This window comes from Mytilus galloprovincialis, chromosome 14 (genome assembly GCF_965363235.1).
Source record: "Mytilus galloprovincialis chromosome 14, xbMytGall1.hap1.1, whole genome shotgun sequence".
Classification (NCBI taxonomy): domain Eukaryota; kingdom Metazoa; phylum Mollusca; class Bivalvia; order Mytilida; family Mytilidae; genus Mytilus; species Mytilus galloprovincialis.
The window spans coordinates 55819198-55842456 of record NC_134851.1 but is presented as its reverse complement, the minus strand read 5'-3'; the positions used below and the strand labels follow the sequence as shown (position 1 = coordinate 55842456).

Below are 23259 nucleotides of genomic sequence, written 5' to 3'. Positions count from 1 at the left end.
ATTTGCTTTGCCAACTTAACTGTCGTTATAAAAGCATCAATTCTTTTGTAAGACCCCAATGTTTATATCTCTTCCAAACATTGATTTTATAAAACTGTTTATTAGCAAAATTCAATGAATTCATTTCTTAGTGAACATTTTGTCAGGAATGTCAGGGCGCACTTTCTAAAATAAAAATTCTTTGTAAAAAAAGCTGTTTATTAAAATAGGTTGGATCTAAACATACTTATAAATAGTTAAAGAACTTATATTAAGTAAAAATAACATTTATTTCTACCTTTTTTTTACAATATTTTATAGTTGAACAGTTGGTCTAAGGACATGCCATTTTGGTGTGTTTGGACCATTTCAGAATCAATATCTTATTAATCCCTGTAAAAATAGTATGTTTTTTGGCTTAAAAATGTTAAAAGTCAATGGAACTGAGGACAGGGGACCCTTTTAATATTTACCTGAATTTGTGTATATATATATTGAGTTACTTAGTTATTGTCTTTATTTGGTTTTGTTGTTGTTGTATGTCACAAACTGTAAAGTTTATATGTCAATAAAACTTTGAATTGAAAAAAAAATGAATTCTAATTCAATGTACTGACTGCACAAAATTATTTTGTAACGATCAAAATTCACGTTTTTATTGAAAAAATAACCGCCTAAATAACTAATAGAGGAGGGTAGAAATGTCCTTTACCGTAACAGCTACCATTAGCCTAAAATTGGTTAAAGTTTTGCCGTGATTCGTCAGAGGTTTCAAATAATTATCGTTACCGTCATTTGTAGGAAAAAATTAACGTGATTCGTCAAAATCAGCCAATTTGTTTTATTGTCTAAAGAAAGTGTACATTTTATCGTCATGGGCCAAAAAGTACCGTTAACGTCATTTAGCAAGATTTTTTTTAGTTATTGGTCATGAAGGTACCCCCATTGCCACTCTCATAGAGGATTACAATTGTATTTGTAAATCAAGTAAGGAATATGACATTTGTTTTCTTGCATTTGATTATTGAAGGACTTTCCGAACTATATTTTCCTAAGAGATCGGTATATTTGTTATTTAACTTTTCGAAAAATTTTAATTTATAGAATGCGGTGAAGTATCGTATGTCATGAAACACGTAGTAAATTTTAGAGATTTATTCAAACCAACATCATGATTTTACTGATTTGGATCTTAATAGGTAAGTGTTAAATCTGTTATATTACCGATTAAGTCATATTTTCGATTGTTAGTTTAGATTTTAATTGTGTGTGGACTGTCATTGTAGGTTATAAATTACACTGCCAACTTAACCTGTCTCGGTTCTTTTTGTGTGTAACCTTGAAAGGTCTTTATTATCGATTCGTAAGATTTAAACACCGGGAAACTAGGTTGCCCTTATATTTTTCTTCATATGACAATTATTTACAAAAAATACTGAACTCCATGGTAAGTTTAGAATTAAGAAATATATAAAACCCGACAAAAGCAAATCTCTTATATCAACCAATAGCATGAATGAAAAACAGCTGTCATATTGATGACTTAATATTTGTCGATACGTAGTTTTTATTACGAAAATAAGTTATTGTGTCAGTATTTGTTATGCGTAGTTATAATTTGTACAATTTTATTAGATGAACCATTGGGCATCAGTGTGATTTTAACTTTTGTAGCCTGCCTTTTCAAGTATATGTAAGACAAGTTTGGCCTATTTCTTGGTTTATCATGAACAGGAAAACATATTTGAAAAAGTGTCACATTCCTGTTCCATTGGATGGAAATATACATTAAAAGAACTTTATCGTAATAAATCAAATTCTTCAAAAAAAATTTCGGACCTAGGGGATAATATTTCCAAACATTTCTACGATATCTTTATTTAATATGTGTTATACAACATTATGATAACAAATGCATCTATATCTATAAACAGTGTATTGTAAAATGATTTATTTTTAACATGGATACGTACAATGTAATACATGTAAGATGATACAATATCATGTTATCATATATGCATTATAGATGGAAATATTGTATAGTTATTAGTTATCAAAGGTACCAGGATTATAATTTAATAACTCAAACGCGCTTCGTCTAAATAAGACTCATCAGTGACGTTCAGATCGAAATAGTTATTAAGCCAAGCAAGAACAAAGTTGAAGAGAAATTAGGACCCAAAATTTCAAATCGTTGTGCCAAATACGGCTAAGGTAATCTATGCCTGGGAAAAGAAAATCCTTAGCATTTCGTAAACTTCATACTTTTCGTTTACCCTTCTCCCCCCCCCCCCCCCAAAAAAAGAGAGATATAAATAGATCAATAAATATAAATAGATAACAGGTAGTATATGAGTTGAAAATGAAGCAGAATCAAAAGATAGTAAAAAGAGAAAATGAATTTTCCACTTACATCCCTATCTAAATTTAAAAAAAAGACCTGGGCAACTGAGGAAATTGTAAACAGGAAATATTTGGAATAAACAAGTATCTATTTTAAAAAAAACGTAACATATTTATTATTTCATGATTAAAAACTTAATACATACCCATGATTAAAAACTATTTATATACTTATTTCTTTCGTAACAGCCGGCAAATAAGGCCAAGAACATTACATAATATATAAAATGTTAATCCTTGTACATTGTATCTATGATGAGTTTATTTGCAACAACTGGGTCATTACCACTGCTGTTGGAGATTTATTTCCCCGAGGGTATCACCAGCCCAGTAGCCAGCACTTCTGTGTTGACTTGAGTTATCATTGACATGTTCATAATTATAAATTAACTGTTAGCAAAACTTTGAATTTAAAAAAAAACAACCTAAGGCTTTTCTACCTCAGGAATAGATTACTTTAGCTCACGGCCGACACTCGGCTAACCGAGAGATTGGTCGGTTAATCTATATTCAGTATCCGGCGGTTGGTCTGTTAATAGTAAAACGCACAATTTAATGTTAAACTCTGTTAAATATACAGATTTTTGGCATATATTAAGAACAAAATCAAAAAAAGAAAAGTGTCTGACAAAATGATACCTATCAAAGAACATTTTCCACCTGTAAAAACATTTCATAGTCTGCGCATTTTTCAGTTAAACTGAAAGGCGTCGCGCAAGTATGTAGTATTTATGCTTATACGCATAGCATTTTGATTATTTAAAGGCGAAACAAACAGTTTTAGATATCATTTAAAGGACACAAAATAGTACTTTGGTTCGAAAAATTAATTCACATTAATTTAATAAATATTTCATAAATGTAATATAACGTGAATAATACCACGTTTTAGTGAAAATTATGGGAATTAAGTCTGTTAATGGATTGGACAACTAAAATTATGTCAGTTAAGAGTTAATTAGTCACGACAATAGTTTTGCTTCCATAATATTTTCCTATTGAAAAAAAAATTAGATGTTCTTGAATAAAACAAAAATGACAATATAGTGCAACATCATCTTTCTAGTAAGAGCATTTTTATTTTGACTTTCTTTGCATTTTATTGAAGGGTGTGTCAATTCAAACAGCGTGATATGAATTGGCCACTGGAATATGCATGAATTTATTATTAACGTTTTCTATCAGTCTTCATTTTTGTGTCTGTTCAAAGTAGCACGTTCTAAAATCCGTCTGAAAGTGTCTTTCTTTTACAACACAGGTTACATATAACGTGTTGTCGTTCTCATATGCACATGATATTTGTCACTGGACGTTACACCCTAATTCGTCAGCATCATCCAATTGGTTCTTTTCTACTATTACTTAATCATATGTTGTTTAAAAATCATTCTAAAGAAATAAATGAAAAAAAGTGGATGCAGCTACATTTGGTTATTTTAAGTTTTAATTCATTTAATTCCGTTTAAATCCTTTCTACATAAGTCCAGAGGAGAACTGCCGTTGTCCGCATGTAAACTTATAGCATTTGTCACCATGCAATTTGAGTACATCGCAATCTATTACTGTTTCCAACACCCAGGTTTGTTTTATGTCTGTATTCTTAAACAATTATTATTTTTTTTTCTCTCTTCTTAGCAATGCATCACTCTCTACTATCCTTATCTATAATTCTATATTCTGATCCATCCTGAGATTCTTGTGTATACCACGAGGGTCCGGATTGTGGGTTTTGTTGTTGTTTTCTGTATTCTTTAAATTGTTATTTCACTTTTCTCTACATTTTATTTATCTTACTCGTTATTCTTTCTCTATTCTTTATATTTTAGGATCTCAATATATTTTACTTACTGATGTTTAGTTACCTTACGGCGTTTATCTCTGATTTATATACTGGTTACCATGTAGATGACAAATTGGTGTCATTCATGACAATTTAACAGAATCCATATAATGCATGCGACCATTCTTGGATGAAATTAATATTACTTTAATATTATACTTTTTGAAACCATTTTATCAATTTTCAATTTCCATTGTCTAAATTGTTCATTGTTCATGTGTTGTTTTCGGATATTTTTTGTTTCATAGTACATGTGTAGTTTCCGTATATTTTAGCTGCTCGTCTTGTCTCTACCCATTTGAGCCGATAACACCCCATATAGCAATAAAAGTATACTTTTATTGCCATTCATAACACTTAACAGACCAATTTACAGTCCGGATTTTATACATCTGACCCATTAACAGACCAGGTTTCAAATAAAAATTGACTAATGTCACCAAAATTTAGATTTTCATGTAGGTTTTTCTGTGTATAATATTGATGGGTAACCTTTTTATAGATCGTTTATCGAAAATAACACCACTGGATTCAGTACATTGAATTGTTTTGTCTGACATGAATAATTTTTATGATAAATTTATATTTAAAAAGTTATACAATGAAACATACTGAACTTGCAATGATTTTCTCGATAACACCTGATTAACAGACTTTAGCCAACCAGATTAACAGACCAACCGCCGATATAGCCGCATACTCAATATAGATTAACCGACCAATCTCTCGGTTAGGCGAGTGTCGGCCGTGTAGCTGTTTGCAAAACTTTTAGGCACTTTTTGTCCTCAATGCTCTTCTACTTTGTACTTTTATTTTTAGATTCGAGCATCACTGATGAGTCTTTGGTAGAAGAAACGCGCGTCTGGCGCAAATATAAAATTTTAATCCTGGTATCCGTATGATGAGTTTATTTACATCCTCAGAGATTGTTGCATAACAGTATGATGATACGATTATAAATCAGCAGGTGGATGGCAACAATGTTTGCCATTTAGTCATTACACTTAACATTATGTTCAAACAATACAATATACCTGTTAAATAAACTAAAACTGTTTATTACAAAGAAAGTGTCATGTTTTTAAATAACGCATATTAGATGTCTCATTCGATAAAGTTTCAACCGATAATAATACACCTGTATATCCCATAGCATGAATATTTAAATTTTTATCGTTTCCAAAATATCTATTATCTTCAAAAAGACACACAGGTTTTTAAACTAAAAGAATACTAGTAAACCTAAAATGAAAATCCGAATATGACTTTTCCTTTTGTTGAAGATGTAATTATGTTGTAATTATTTTTTTAACATATATACACAGTTATTCATCCCTGACTAGTTTACAAGTTGTTAGAGATTTTGACGAAAATCTCATTCCGGGCAGCGTTTTTTAACGGGATTTCAAGGAGTGTGTATAAGTTCTTTTTGAAGTGAGATAGCACAGACGAAATAAGGCGTGTCAACATAATGTGAGTATGATAATGAATCAGGTAAATTATCAATCATTGAGTTTATCACCTCATTGTATCCTCATATGATAGGTAAATGCATGAATGTTCAGTTCTCAGACTCGTCAGGGTTCATATTTGTAATCATGCCATCCTTTCATTATTATTTTTAAATACTATCCAACGGTTGGAACACCTAGATTTTTCTCCCAATTTGTACAGTTGATTATGTTGCATGATATATATGTTTATCGGTGGAAAAATTGAAATGAAAGAAAAGATTGGCCTTTTGTTTATTTGTGTTGCTAAGTGAAAGGAAGGGAGTTAAATTAAAGTAAAAGAAGGCGCGTTTTTTTTCAAATAGTAAACAATGTAATTCAGATGCATGTTATTTTGTCAAATATTAAAGAATACCGTAGAAATTAACTAGAAATTCATCTGATTTATGCAATTTCGATTAAAGTTATACAAAATGACATACTGAAAGCCGAAAAGAGGTAAAACCACCATTCCTTGAACAAAGTAATGGGGGGGGGGGGGGGGGGGGGGCGTGTCAAAATATTACGAAATTTAGATTATCGTGGCAGAAAAACGACTATCTCTCACTTTATAATAGAAAGTTTCTGGCATTGCAATGATATCAAATGCATGTTTTATGGAATGATTCTAAGTACATATGACGATCATATGAATAGAAAAGTGGAGCTAGTCTCTTTCATGCAACAATTCGAATTCATAATTCCAAATTTGAACTCAGAAAAGACAAGAACAAAGACATGTACATCAATGAAAAACAGTTTCCGTGAATAAAATCATTCTAAATCTTAAATGTGTAATTAGTGTTGCATTATAAATAGATCAGTAGAGATAATAAGTTTTCAGTAAGATTGCCTAACTGAAGGCTTTTGTCGGTAATGTTGTAGATATTGAAGATTTCTTTACTCAATATAGTTGCCTCCATTGTCAGTAAAACCAGGTTTTTGCATATTTTGGTTTGTGTATTGTTTACATGTTAATTCTGAATGCTCATATTTTAAATTACTATTGATAAAGAAACTTAGCAACCGAGCTTTGTCGAAAAATGTCAAGATGAAATAAATGAGTGTTCCTAAAGTTTGTGCATTACTGTTGGACTCTTAAGAGGCCATCTTATTTGAGTTTTAATTTGGCAATTTCTTTCAATTCAGAATCGAAGTACGTTTTCAAAAGAACTGGCTATGTGAACGTTTCATGACTTTTTAAAGCTATATTTGGACATATTTGACATTGTCCGACCTTCTCTTTTTGTAGAGTACCATGGGGTTTGACACATTGCATTCTAAAGAAATGTTACAACTGGGAGAGAGACGGTCCATGAATCATAAGATACGATTGTCTCTTTATAATATAAAAAAGAAGATGTGGTATGATTGCCAATGAGACAACTGTCCACATGAGACCAAAATGACACAGACATTAACAACTATAGGTCACCGTACGGCCTTAGCTTCTTACCAACTTAAAAAAACTCCACGGGCTTGTTCATATTATGATGCGATCTGTTTGCCGTTAATTCCACATTTGGCATACTTTTGACATGTTATTAAGGATGAGCTTTTGGTTTCAGTTTGCATGACCTTGTTGTTCACAAAGTTTATGACAAAATAAAGATTGAATTTGTTTATCAATACGCCATTCCAAATTATAGCCCGAGATTACCCTGATGTCCAACGGCTGGTTATTATTTCAGACAAGCTAGGATCGTGCTTGTCTGGGAAAACTGTCGTTGGATGTTAGAGAAATAACCCAGGTATTCTAGAAATCGCATGCTACCCGCCTGATTTTCAAACTTTCATCAGAGTCTGAACAGTGGAGCAGGGTTCCCCGGTCGCCTCTTTCAGGGTTAAGTATATACGATATCACTGGAAGGGCAGGCCCCCTTTTAGGTAGTCCGTGAGCATCCCGTTAGGTTTAAACCTTTTAACTCCAAACGCAGGAGGGGATATGTTTTTTCTAACATTTTTCATATATTGATAAAATTTAAGTCAGATTTAATATATATTTTCATATGTGCAGTGTTTGTGAAATAGTATTACCAACTCATCAATTTGGGGATAATGATATTTTTAAAGAAAAAACGCATACCCCTTTTCTTTTAAAACTTAAATGCTCGTTGCCCATAGAAAATGTCGTGAACTGCCACTGTCAATACTTTATGCACGTTAAAGATTTCACATGCGGAATTCGAAATCAACACCTGAAAAAGTTGTTCAATTTTACACAAAAAAATAGTGCAAAACTAATAAAAAATAAAAAAAAATAGCCTGCAACTTTTGTTGCAGAAAGCTCGACATAGGGATAGTGATCCGGCGGCGGCGGCTATAGATGCCTCATGTTACGAATTTTCCCTCAGTCACATGTCCAATGAACTTGACCTCATGTTCATGGTTCAGTGACTACTTGAAAAAAAAGTTAAGATTTTTTGTAATGTTCAGTTTTCCCTTATTATAAGTAATAGGATAACTATATTTGGTATGTGCGTACCTTGCAAGGTCCTCATGCCAGTCAGACAGTTTTCACTTGACCTCAACCTCATTTCATGGATCAGTGAACAAGGTTAAGTTTTGATAGTCAAGTCCATATCTCAGATACTATAAGCAATAGGTATAGTATATTAGGTGTATGGAAGGACTGTAAGGTGTACATGTCCAACTGGCAGGTGTCATCTGACCTTGACCTCATTTTCATGGTTCAGTGGTTAAAGTTAAGATTTTGAGTTTTGGTCTATTTTTCTAATACTATATGCAACAATGTCTACTATATTTAGTGTATGGAATGATTGTAGGGTATACATATCTAGCTGACAGTTGTCATCTGATCGTGACCTCATTTTCATGATTCAGTGTTCAAAGTTAAGTTTTTAAGTTTTGTTCTATTTTTCTAATACTAAATGCAATAGGTCAACTATTTTTTTTTACCTTGACCTCATTTTCACGGTTCATTGCTAAGTGTTGAGTATTTGTGTTTTCGTCTGTTTTTCTTAATTTGTAAGCAATAGGTCAGCTATATTCGTTGTATGGAATAAACTCATCATAGATACCAGGACTAAATTGTGTATATACGCCAGACGCGCGTTTTGTCTACAAAAGACTCATCAGTGACGCTCGAATCCCAAAAAGTTAAAAAGGCCAAATAAGCTCTGCCAAATATGGCTCAGATAATCTATTCCTTAAATAAGAAAATCCTTAGATTTTCGGAAAATTCATAGTTTTGTAACAGGAAATGGTCATATAATTGATATTCATGTCAAAACAGAAGTGCTGACTACTGGGATGGTTATACACTCGGGGACGAAACGTCCACCAGCAGTGGCATCGACCCAGTGGTGTAAATAGTTCACATCAAAGGTACCAGGATTATAAACAATAAAAGAGGATGTTTCTAAACAGTAAAGAACAACACGTTTTATCGTTACATTGTATCTTACAATTTATTTTATACCTTTTAATGAAGATAATTTGGATAATGAATTTATTGTTTCATCAATGGTAAAAATCTATGTTCAAGGACCATAAATTGTAAATTCGTGATCATTAATTAAAACAATATAGGTAAATCTTACTTACAATAGTATCAACAAATAAAATATTTTACTAAACATTGCACAATGCAAAATACTAATTGATTCGGTGGTTTATGTTCTTTTCTGTTGTGGATAACTATAAATGTATCCTGCGTTAGCATATCTTAATAAGTGTGTAAAATGTACACCAGCGAAGCAATTTTGTGGAATTACGATATCTTTTAAAGAATTGTATTCTTTATTCAGAGCAACAATGACTGATGTGTCTACTAATAGTAGAGAACAAGCTACAGATATTTCACCCGAAGAAGAAAATTATCTTCGTACGGCACACTTGTTAATCAGAGTGGCACCCTCTGCTGTCCGAGTAAGATTTGATCAAGAATTTCATCCTGGAGGATTAAAGATAGTTTTGAATCAAGCGAAGTTTTCAGTATTAGAACCCCTGAAAAAAAGAAGAGTTATTAATGAAGCTCAATGGGATTTGTTATTTCCAAAATCAGGTAAGCAGACCAAGTTGCTTATATATATAAAATATACGATTTACTTTATTATTTTGTGCTGACCTACATCTGAATGTGCAATCTCTGTCGTGGAAGGCTTTGTCATACTTTAAACGAAATGCTAACTCAATAATGGTGAATTGCAAACTATGTGAATGTAATCAGTGTATACTTGATAGTACGAGTAACAAGCTTTGTCTTAATCATTTCAAATTGAAACACTTCACACCATTTTCGGAGACAACAAGAGAAAATAAAGAAGCATCGGTTTCAGACATATTAAATTCTACGAGATCAAGAAGTTTTTTTTTTATTTTTCAATCTGAATTTAGTACAAACTCCATAGTTGATACGGTGTATTTGATTATTAAAAGTCAAACTTCGCCAGGAATCTTCACAAACAAGCCTTTAATATAATACCAAAGGACACTGACTTCAATTCAGCGTATTATAAAAAACATAAATGTATGACTTGGATGGAAGGTTGTCACATTAACACGCATACCACATCTTCTAAATATATATATGTGTAGAGTACTATAGATAAGACATTCAAACATCAACATAAACTACCGGTCAACCGGTTAATCGGTTGAACGATTATCCGAGAAACCGGTTAGGCAAAAGTGTACGATTTGACAACACTAATATATATATATATATATACATATATATGAAGATCCTTGTGATCGAACAGGATTGTACATGGCAAAATAGGCAAAGAGAAAATCGGGAGAAGTTTTGGATAAAAACACTGGGTGTCCTCCATCCAGATGGAATCAATAGAAAGAAATAGTTAAATTTACAGTCTGGTGCTTATATTATTATATTCAGGATTTTGGATTAAAATCAATCGACCAAAACTTACCTGTATTATTTGTGATCTATGTTTACACCTTATACATTATATATCATTATTGTTAAAACGTTTGTCACCGAAGAAGGTCATTTGTTGAGCCGAAATATTTGTAATTATTGTATAATTTATATCATCTGTTCAGTTTTTCCATCTTTGTGCAATGATATTCAACACTTTTTAGTGTTTTGTTTTCCATCTATTTATCGGTATTGTTACACAATCTTTCAGACATATAACTTTTCCTGTTTGTGTAGTATTGTCAATTTTGATGATCTAATACCTATTAAGTTTACTGGTTGGTAGATTCTTATAGACTCTATATATATATATATATTATATATAAACAATGTCGTATGATTGTCAATGAGACAACTTTCCTACAAATGATACAGAAATTAACAATTATTGGTCAATGTTAATTTGTTTTATAGATTTTGTTATAAAAAGAAATAAGAAAATAAGTATTCTTTATCTTAAACTGAAACTGAAAATGTAAATCAGATTTGTAAATGAAACGTACACATGATCTGCATTGTTTTTTCTATCTTCTAAATCAATCCATGACATAAAACCTTTGATCATATAAGGGCAGATCAAACACCAACGACTTGTATACAAACTCAAGATAACAAACATTTTTATACGCCCGTTAAAAGTTTGACGGGACTTGGTGTGATATACAAATGTCCGGTGTCTGTCCGTCTGTCCGTCTGTCTGTCTGGCGTAAACATGTCGCACCGTAACTTGAGAACAACTTATCCAAATTTCATGAAACTTGATATAGTTGTTTCTTATGATGGTCAAATGATCTGTATACTTTTTGGTGAAAATAAGATTTAAACTTTTTGAGTTTCGGCACTTTGTAACTAAAACTCGGGTGTGTTTTTTTCACATGTCGCACCGTATCTCAAAAACGATTCTTGATTATGGCTTAAAACTTTAAGCACTTCTTATTTATATTAATCTTAATATCTGTATACTTTTTGGTGATGATTGAAAATTTCATTTTTGAGTTATTGAGTATTTTGTAAAAAAGGGGGAGGTTTTTTTTACATGTCGCGCCATATCTCAAAAACGATTTATGATTATTGCTTAAAACTGTACACCTGTCTTTGTTATATTAATCTTAAGATCTGTATACTTTTTGGTGATGATTCAAAATTTTATTTTTGAGTTATTGAGTGTTTTGTTTAACAGGGGAGGGATTTTATTTACATGTCGCACAGTATCTCAAAAATAATTTATGATTATTACTTAAAACTTTACACACTTTTTTGTTATAATAATCTAAAGATCTGTATACTTTTTGGTTTTGATTCAAAATTTTATTTTAGTGATATTTAGTTAAAAAAAACAGGGTTGGGGGTTTCAAATGTCTCGCCGTGTCTCAAAAACAATTTGTGGTATTGCTTAAAACTTTCCAAGAAACTATTTATGATTATTGCATAAAACTTTTACTCAAGACGTCGGGCGTATCATGCGCTCATGGCGCAGCTGTTTATTTTATTAACTTATTATAAGATGTTTATCAAATATATAACACTTTCCAGCGGGAATCTTTTAAATATATATTTATATATAAAAAAGAAGAACGTATCAAGAGAAAACAAGTTTTAAGTACAAAGGTAACAAAGAAACAGTCCGGAAACAACCGTTGCTGGATAGTTTTTCTGCACGAGTAGTCAGGTTAAGGTCCGAGGCGTTAGCCGAGGACCTTGACCTGACTACAAGTGCAGAAAAACTATACGACAGGTTGTTTCCGGGCTGTTTTTTTTACTTTTGTTTTGTATCTGACTTGTACGACGTTTCAAGGAAGAATGTACGACGTTTCAAGGAAGAAGTATTACATTTTGCAAGCCTAAACATTTGAGAAACTTAAATGGCCTCAAATCAGTAAATGTAAGTTATAGAATAAACACATTTTTTTTCATTTTCCTTCAACGGAGTTTTTTTTCTAGAAAAGAATCAGAATTCTAATAATTTAATAAAAACAAAAGAACCATTTCAAGTATAAGATTAATGTTATCAAGTTTGAAACTTTTTTAAAATGCAACTTCGTTGAAATGTAATATATTTAAGAAATATTTTAGTGGTAAGTAAGCTAACGTTTAATTTTATGGGTAAAACGGAAAGCGAGAGGTGGCCTGAATTGATTTGAAATAAACAGTCTGTGATCTTTACTTTGATGGAATTATGCAGGATGTGCCATTTCCTTTCCCCATTACCCCTTTAAACATTTCGTAAAAATCGCACGTTTGCTGTCAATTACATGAATTTAATATTCAGTGGGAGGAGGGGGTGCCGGGGGTTGAAATCCATTTTTTGGACGATCAATGCATTTGATTGTGGATAAATAGTTGAAACCCCCTCTTTTCCTTGGTTGGGAACCCCTTTCTTAAAATGACTGGAACCGCCCCTGATAGATTTGAATTCAACTTATAATTAAATTTAATAACAATATAAATGTATCAAAAGAATGAATTTTCTACTTCATTAGTGAGTGAAATGTTATGAAAAAAGGATTTTGTTTTGTTATTGTATATATTAAGACAAATACGTAAAACAAATAAAATCATGCTCGGTCTCTGCAAGTGTTGATCGCGATTAATTAAACACGTGTTACTATATGACCAATCGCAGCCAACCGTCCTAAATTGAGGCCTGACATAAGTTGAGTGATTTTCTTCAAGAGTTGCTGCTTATTTGGACATGTATTACACGAACACTTTTTATTAATAGGATCAATCGTGAGTTGATAGGGATTTTATCTTTTGATGAGATTTGATTCTTATTTACATATTTCCCCGTCTTTTTTAATTAAAATATAAACGTCGGTATCATCATTTCTTCACTTTCAGCATTATCTAAAATTACTATTCATGTCCATGCTCCATGAAAAGGGGGAAGGGGTATGTACTTTTCTGAATATATTAAATATTTACCTTTACAACTATATAATTTTATTTTTTCTTTTAGATTAGCACTATTATATATATACGGTATACGAAAAATCAGGAATCATGCAGATCAGAAATTTGTTATCTGCTTGACCATAGTAAATTTTTTCTCTTAAAATTTGGGATCAAAATATCTTTTCTATTAGGAGAAAAGCATACCCCCCCTTTTAGAAGTTAAATGTACGAGCTTATTAGTATACTGATATGAATAGTATTTTACTGGAAATGTTTTAAAAAAGAATATTGATAATAACGAAAATATTTTATTAAAAAAAGACAGGAAATATGTCGGTGAACCAAAAAGTTCAAATCTAATTGAAAGTTAAAGTGCCCATGATTGTTCATGCACGAGTGATTCTAGTCATAAAAAATGTCCGTGTAACAACTAAAAAGAGTCCTTGTATCGTCTAAAAAGAGTCCGTGTACCACCCGTTAATGTACTGTTTTTCTATAGCTCTGCGGGGGGCAAAGTCGTACAAAACTAGGGTTACTACCCAACATTGTAGATAGCTTACTTGTATTTAGCATATATATATGAAATGTTTAAATTTCAATGGTCGTTAGCTTTTTATTTTCATTTTCCTTTCGAGATATTGATATTCGAGTGCTACTGATGAATCTGATATAAACGATAGTGTCTGTTTTTTGTCGAGCCTGCAACTTTTGTTGCAGAAAGCTCGACATAGGGATAGTGATCCGGCGGCGGCGGCGGCGGCTACGGCGGCGGCTACGGCGGCGGCGTTAGCTAACTTCTTAAAAGGTTTATATTTTAGAAGGTGAAAGACCTGGATGCTTCATACTTTGTATATAGATGCCTCATGTTACGAAGTTTCCGTCAGTCACATGTCCAATGTCCTTGACCTCATTTTCATGGTTCAGTGACCACTTGAAAAAAAAGTTCAGAATTTTTGTAAAGTTGAATTCTCTCTTATTATAAGTAATAGGATAACTATATTTGGTATGTGCATACCTTGCAAGGTCCTCATGCCCGTCAGACAGTTTTCACTTGTCCTCGACCTCATTTCATGGATCAGTGAACAAGGTTAAGTTTTGGTGGTCAAGTCCATATCTCAGATACTATAAGCAATAGGGGTAGTATATTTGGTGTATGGAAGGACTGGAAGGTGTACATCTCCAACTGGCAGGTGTCATCTGACCTTGACCTCATTTTCATGGTTCAGTGGTTATAGTTAAGTTTTTGTGTTTTGGTCTGTTTTTCTCATACTTTATGCAATAGGTCTACTATATTTGTTGTATGGAATTATTATAAGGTGTGCATGTCTAGCGGGCAGATGTCATCCGACCTTGACCTCATTTTCATGGTTCAGTGGTCAAAGTTAAGTTTTTAAGTTTTGGTCTTTTTATCTAATATTATATGCCAAAGGTCAGCTATATTTGGTGTATGGAAATAAATTATGATCTATATGTCAGTCCCGCAGGTTTATTTGACCATGACCTCAATTGCACGGTTTAATGCACAGTGTTAAGTTTTTGTGTTTTGGTCTATTTTTCTTAAATTATAAGTAATAGGTCAACTATATTTGTTGTATGGAAGCTTTGTTAGCTGTACATGTCTGCCTGGCATGGTTCATCTGACCTTGACCTCATTTTCATGGTTCATTGATCTTTGTTTAGCTATCTTGGTTAATGTTAAGTTTATGTGACAGTTGTAATAAAGCTTTATACTTAGGACTTTCAACATAATATCAATGATTAGTAAAGAAGGCGAGACATTTCAGTGTGTGCACTCTTGTTTGATTAGGAGTTAGTATTTCTCACAACTTGTATGCCCCGCCTACGATAGAAAAGTGGCATTATTTCTCTAATCTGTGCGTCCGTCTGTCCTGCTTCAGTTAAAGTATTTAGTCACAGTCGTTTAAGTAAGTTAAAGTCAGTCTGAACAACTTGAAACTTGGTACACCTGTTCCCTATTATATGATCGTTCTAATTTTATTGCCAAATAAGAGTTTTATCCCAAACTAACGGTCCATTGGTCATAGAAAATGATATGGATACTGTTTTCTGTGAATTTCAGTTACCAAAATTCACATTTAGCAAGTATTATCCATTATTGTCATATAAAATTGAGAATGGAAATGGGTAATGTGCCAAAGAGACAACAACCCGACATATACCAGTATTAAAATGATGCCCTCTCAATCAATACTTCAAATTTTGGTTAACATATTGATCAGCTAAACAAACAAAAAAAGAGAATACCGAAGATATAGTTAATATAAGAAATAAAGATATGTGGTTTGCATGCCAATAAGACAGCTATCCACTATAATTTCAATGGGGAATATATACATCTAAACTAAAGGTCATCAAACTGTCTTCTTCAGAAATACCAGTAACAAGTCAGGATTTTGGCAGTTGTTGTGCAACTGGTTTCGTTGATTACTAGCGTTTGATTTTGTCAGTATTTATGGACTTCCCATTTCGAACTTGCCTTGGAGTTCAGTTTCTTGACATTCTTTTTTTTTAAACGCAATATTTCGTCTATAAAACTCAGTGACGTTTGAATCAAAAGTACAACATGCAAAATAAAATACGAAGTTGATTATTATTGAAGACACAAAATTCCTAAAGGTCATGTCACACTTAGTAATATAATTGATAAACAGCCTTAAAGGCCTAAACATGGAAAATGTGAAACATTAATTGACAAACGAGCAATTTTAATCTCGATTTTGACGTGCGTATATTCAAAGGCCTATATACTGGCATGGTTAAGACATTTTCACATTGACTCATTAACAATCATACCACATCGTTGTTTTTATAAAGACATATGCAATATTTTGATTCAGTCAATCAGTTTTTGCTGAACAAATTTAAAAAGTAATTTTCAAATTATGGAGAAAATGGCACTCAAGTATAAAGTAAAACTCATGTTTATGCTTCATTATTCCAAAGATCACATATTTCTTTTCCAGGTTTTAACATCTTCATTTAAAAAAAATTACTTTGCACTCACATCTGTTCTCCTTCTCATATATCACATTAACTTTAACACAGAAATAATTCACGTGAATGTCACGTGCAATTTGCATTAATCTCAATTCAAACGAGCTCAAATTGAAATCAGTTCATTTTGAACAACATATTTTTTTAGAGGATAACGATATTATTAATTACAAGATAATTATTTTAGGTACTCCTTCTTCCGAGACTTTTGATCTGACCTTAATGATATGTCTGATACGAAATTTAACCAAAATTGAAATTAAAGATGAGCTACCATTCCTTGGCAATGATGTTGTTGGAGCAGACCTGACGACAATTAAATATTACAGAAACAAAATAATGCACAGTAAAGATGGAATGTTAAAAGAGCTAGTGTTTAATAAATGGTGGAACGAAACGTCTCAAGTGAGTATAAATTCAGTATATATAAGGTCATTAGATATTATAAAAAGTTAGCGGGAAATGTTACCAGGGTACACTCAAAAGAACCTTCAATAGATCATATAGATAAAAAAAAAAGATGTGGCATAAGTGTCAGTGAGACAACTTTCAATCCAAGTCACAATTTGTAAAAGAAAACAATTATAGGTCAAAGGGTGGCATTCAACATATATTACACATTTTTGCCAAATACAGATACATTATTCTGATTTTTATCTGTGTTGCTTCAATCAAGTTCCTTCCTTCAACTGTACTTGTTTGGCTTTATATAACAATTTTATCCGAGCGTCACTGATAAGTCTTATGGAAACGCGCGTCTGGCGTATTAAATTATAACCCTGGTATCTTTGATAACTATTTACATCACTGGGTCGATGCCACTACAGGTGGACGTTTTGTCTCCGAGGGTATCACCAGCCCAGTAGTCAGCACTTCGGTGTTGACATGAATATCAATTATATGGTCATTATTATAAATTTCCTGCTATAAAACTTAATCATTTCTAATTTCTATGTTTTTAGACCACATTCATTCAGTGTCAGAAACCTACGTTGTGTCAAATATCTAATCATAATTCAGATTAAGAGCTATACCAAGCTTGAACATTTGAATTTTGTTTCCATACTTGCCCCAACTGTTCACGGCTAGACCACCGCAATAGTATTAAGCTGTGCCCTGCATTTGATGTCTATTTAGCACTAAATCCGAACTAATACCAGAATTATTTGACTTAACAGACTAAATATGAAAGGAATAACAAATAAATCAACCTAATTAAGAGACCATCAGTATATAGCAAAAACCGGTGTAAAAGCACTTAACACCAATAATTTTATATTAAATACGTTGTGATAAATTTTATATAAATTGAACATGTATTAAAACACCGTCTGGCGTAAGATACCACTTTTTGCCCTACCTTAAGTTGTCTGTTATAACAGGTTTGGCTGTATAAGAATTACAGGAAATTGTGTAATTTCAGGTGCTATATAATGGCTTTCCCAGTTTATTTCATCTAGTACAGAAATACTGCCCTCATCCATACTATGCCCATAATACTCAGAGAGACTTTTGGAGACTAAATTTTCAAACAAGTGGTAGTGATCCATTTTCTTGGTAGTAAAAAAAGGAATAAAAAAGCCAAACCGAGCATGAATACTACTCCAAATGATTCCGAAACTCTAATAACTGATGAGGAATTTACATAATACATTCTAATCTGCACTTATATTTTGCAGATGATACGTTTTTTGTAAGACAGGACTAACTTGTTGAGGTTATGAAGTATTGACTTTGTACTTTTCTTAATTTTAAAGGCAATCATACAACTTGGTGGAACAAGCTTTACAGAACGTTGCAGTCATGCAAAAGTACGCAAGCTTGATAGAAATGATAGAGATATTCTCATTGAGATTAGGAACATGATTGGAAAGCTAGACGCAGTTCCGAAGGGTGTACGAAGTATGTTTCATACGTTGTTTAATCAATGCGAAATTAATTATTTGGTAACAATACATTAATATAAATAGATATATATTTTATTTATCTCCCTTCTATTGTTTTTATTGCTAAAATCGATGTGTAAGACTAGATCTATAACATATCTTCGGCTGTTAAATCAGCGAAACGTGTTAGTTTGTGCATTGAAATGAGGAAGATTATACTATCATTGAACTAGACGTATTATATACATTGTTTCATTAATTAATAAATTTTGACGATTGCGAAAAAGGAACACACATTCAGATGTACTTTTTTTTTATTTAATATCATGTAAACTAAATATTTAAATTGTGATTTGGCTTTGAAATACAGATGCTATTTAAAATAGATTGTTTTTCGACAATGGCGAAAAAAAAGTTTGTCCAGAAAAAAAACCCCGAAAATCAAATGGTTGCTGCCTTATACACATGTTCTTAATCTTTTTTAATCCATCTGCGAAAATAGGAAATAGCAAAATTTATGAGCCATCCTTTCCTTAAATAAACACGAAACAAACAATCAAACGAGAACCACATTAACAACAAAGAAAAACGAGTAAATAAACTTACATATGTTCCGTTGTACATGGTATATACACTCTTGTTGTAAAATTCAAAGTGATATCGGTTTTGATCTGAGCGTCACTGATGAGTCTTATGTAGACGAAACGCGCGTTTGGCGTATTAAATTATAATCCTGGTACCTTTGATAACTATTTATCATATTGTCAATTGCAGAAATATGTGAAGAAAGAATACTCAAATGGCAAAAGAAAAATGTTACACAAACAAGAGCAATGAAACGATTGTCAGAAATGGTTGACCTGTATAACGTAGCTGTAGCCGTCGGACCATCCGGATGCGGAAAATCTACTGCAATGCATTTTATCGCTTTGCAGCTAGCTCGGACACAAGACTATGATATAGTTATTGTAAGCAGTCCTGAACAGATGAAAAACTATTATGATCCTGACAGTAAACAGATATTTGTAATGTATAATGTTTTTGGCGCTTACACATTTGAGCAAGATAAAGCAATGAAATGGTTAGACATGTGGAAAGATATCAAAATAATGCTAAACAGCAATCGGGTTAAACTGTTAGCGTCATGCAAAACACACGTTTTCAAACACCAAATAGTTAAAAAAATTGAACTTTTATCAGAAACTACTTGCGACTTTTCAGCTAGCGATTATTGCTTAACAAATGACGAAAGGCTAAATATTGCAAATTCATATTTAACTAAAGATGAAATACGACTTCTTAAAACTTCGAATGCATGGTCAGAATTCTTCTTTTTTCCGCTTCTTTGTCAATTGTATTCTCGACAAAAGTCTGATAATATAGTTAAATATTTTAGATATCCAATTGAATCCGTAAGCGCTGTTTTATTGGATATGAAATCATTTGACCAAACTGCATTGGCAACACTATTCTTATTCGTAGTCTATAATAACTGTATAAAGGAAATTTTATTATCTGAGGAAACGAAAATGAAACCTATACTTAAAGTTATTTCTCGTAATTTTGAATTAAAATCACACCTCTCAACTCAAGTTGTCAAAAATGAAATAGAAAAGCTAAAAGACTCCTATATCGAAAAACGTAACACTAAATACACCATCATACATAATAAGATTTTTGACATTTTTGTGTTTTTTTGTGGTGAGCATATGTTTGACTTCTTAATAGATTTAGCACACACAGATGTCATTCGCGATCGTTTTGCATTGAAAAGATTACCCAGAGATAAAGACATGCATGAAATTGTCGTGGAAATCTCATTGGAAAAGGAGGACAAATATTTTGACAGATTAAAAAAAGACATAGAACAAGGCTTTATTCAAAATGTCTTCTCGAATCGAAATTTAAAAGATTCGTCTTTTCGTTTGAATTTCACAAAAATGATTGCAAATGATATGATTTTTTTACCGGATAAAGCCGTTTTTTCACTTTTAATGTTGATGATAGATCGAAGTTTTTGCGATATTGTATTCGTTATTCTGGACAAAACAGTCAATTTAAATCAAATGTACTGGGATGGCGAAACACCTCTGTTTAAAGCTGCAAAAAAAGGTTACACTGATGTTGTAGCATTGATGTTGAATCAAAAGGCTAATCCAAATTTACATGCACGTTTTAACTGGTTGAATCACATTGATAACATATATCCTGGTACTACAGTAAACAGTATATTTGATATTCCATGTAATGTTAAAAACCCCTTTCGAATTGATTCTGAACCTTCTCCTTTTTTAAAACGTGACGTCAGTATATTTGGCGAGAGATCTAAGTCTAAAGAAGAGCAACCATTTGGTAGTATAATAGAAACTGTTAAATCATACCTTAAACTTAAACAATTCTCTACCAAACGTTCTAAAAACTATGAAAAATACGAAGCGTATGAAATATCCCCACTTCATATAGCAGCAAGTAAAGGTAATACACAAGTGGTAGAATTATTATTAAGTCATAATGCTGAGCCCAACTATGTCACTGAATGTGACCAAATAGCATCACCTTTGTTAACAGCTTCAAGTAAAGGTTACATAAAAATAGTACGTTTATTAATGAAGTACATATGTAAAACTAGTGCAATTGTACCAGATTGGCAGAGGTTCAACCTTAGAGAATATAGTCATTCAAGTATAGCGGTATCTGTGTATACAGCTGTAGAGAACGGCTATTATGATATTGTCCAAGAATTGCTCAGTGATAAAATAGTTCTTGATCTCTCTCTGAATCATTTGTATTGGAATATGATTTCATTGGCTGTTGTCAATGGTCGCGGTAACATTGCAATATTACTTTTAAAGCATGCTAACGATTCAATTTGTTTTACTTATAAAAAAGATTCTTCGCTTCTGTTTAAATGTATATGTGCACGTGAAACTGAAATTTTACGATTTCTTTTAGAACATAAGTTTGATCATAATAACTCTTACAGTATTAATGAATCCCCTTTGCATAAGGCTACGGTTATCTATTATACTGAAATGGTAAAATTACTTCTATACCATCACAGTGATGACGATAACAAAATAATTTCTTTGCATGAAGCTACGTATAAAGGTTATACTGAGATTGTTGAACTTTTGTTAAAGTATAAAACTGATCCTAATAAACATAATGATAAAGGAAAAACGCCTTTGGTTGTGGCTTTAAAAAACGGTCACATGAAAATAGTAAAATTATTGTTAGATTATAACAGTGATCCTAATGTATGTAATAAAGACAATGAATCACCTCTGTTTGTGGCTTCAGAAAAGGGTTACACCGAAATAGTAAAATTATTGTTAGATAATAATGTTGATCCTAATATATGTTATAAAGAAAACGAATCATCTCTGTTTGTCGCTTCATCTGGGGGTCATACTGAGATTGTACAGCTATTGTTAGATAATAATGTTGATCCTAATATATGTAATACAGATAACGAATCACCACTGTTTGTCGCCTCATCTGGGGGTCATACTGAGATTGTACAGTTATTGTTAGATAATAAAAGTGATCCTTATATATGTAATACAGATAACGAATCATCTCTGTTTGTCGCTTCATCTGGGGGTCATACTGAGATCGTACAGCTTTTGTTAGATCATGATACCGATCCAAATATCTGTATTAAAGATAATTTATCACCTCTTTTTTTGAAATCAGAAGAGGGTAGCACAATAGTTATGAACAATGTATCATCTCTGTTTGCCGCTTCATACAAGGGTCATACTGAGATTGTACAGCTATTGTTAGATAATAATGTTGATCCTAATATATGTAATACAGATAACGAATCATCTCTGTTTGTCGCTTCATCTGGGGGTCATACTGAGATTGTACAGCTATTGTTAGATTATAATGTTGATTCTAATATATGTAATACATATAACGAATCATCTCTGTTTGTCGCTTCATCTGGGGGTCATACTGAGATTGTACAGCTATTGTTGGATAATAATGTTGATCCTAATATATGTAGTACAGATAACGAGTCATCTCTGTTTGTCGCTTCATCTGGGGGACATACTGAGGTTGTGAAATTATTATTAGATAATAATGTTGATCCTAATATATGTAATACAGATAACGAATCATCTCTGCTTGCTGCTTCATGTGGGGGTCATATTCGGATTGTACAGCTTTTGCTAGATCAAAATGTTGATCTTAGTATATGTAGTAAAGAAAATGTATCACCTCTGTTTGTGGCTTCGTCTGAGGGTCATACTGAGATTGTACAGCTTTTGTTAGATCATGATACCGATCCAAATATCTGTATTAAAGATAATTTATCACCTTTTTTTTTGGAATCAAAAGAGGGTAACATAATAGTTATGAACAATGTATCATCTCTGTTTGCCGCTTCATACGAGGGTCATACTAAAATAGTAAAGCTATTGTTAGATCACAATGTTGATCCTAATATATGTAATGAAGACAACGAATCATCTCTGTTTGTCGCTTCATCTGGGGGTCATACTGAGATTGTACGGCTATTGTTAGATAATAATGTTGATCCTAATATATGTAATACAGATAACGAATCATCTCTGTTTGTCGCTTCATCTCGGGGTCATACTAAGATTGTACGGCTATTGTTAGATAATAATGTTGATCCTAATATATGTAATACAGATAACGAATCATCTCTGTTTGCCGCTTCATACGAGGGTCATACTAAAATAGTAAAGCTATTGTTAGATAATAATGTTGATCCTAATATATGTAATACAAAAAACGAATCATCTCTGTTTGCCGCTTCATACGAGGGTCATACTAAAATAGTAAAGCTATTGTTAGATAATAATGTTGATCCTA

At 32.2% G+C, this 23259-nt stretch overlaps 1 protein-coding gene and 1 long non-coding RNA gene across 2 annotated transcripts in view; both read left to right on the top strand.

The window, feature by feature from the left end:
* LOC143059089 (nucleolar protein 58-like) overlaps nucleotides 1–23259 on the top strand; it is a 68499-nt gene that overhangs the window by 26725 nt on the left and 18515 nt on the right. The window lies entirely within an intron of this gene.
* On the top strand, nucleotides 9515–18421 carry LOC143058342 (uncharacterized). The gene is made up of 3 exons (XR_012973016.1): nucleotides 9515–9739; nucleotides 16713–16930; nucleotides 18283–18421. It is a non-coding gene; the product is annotated as an uncharacterized LOC143058342 (long non-coding RNA).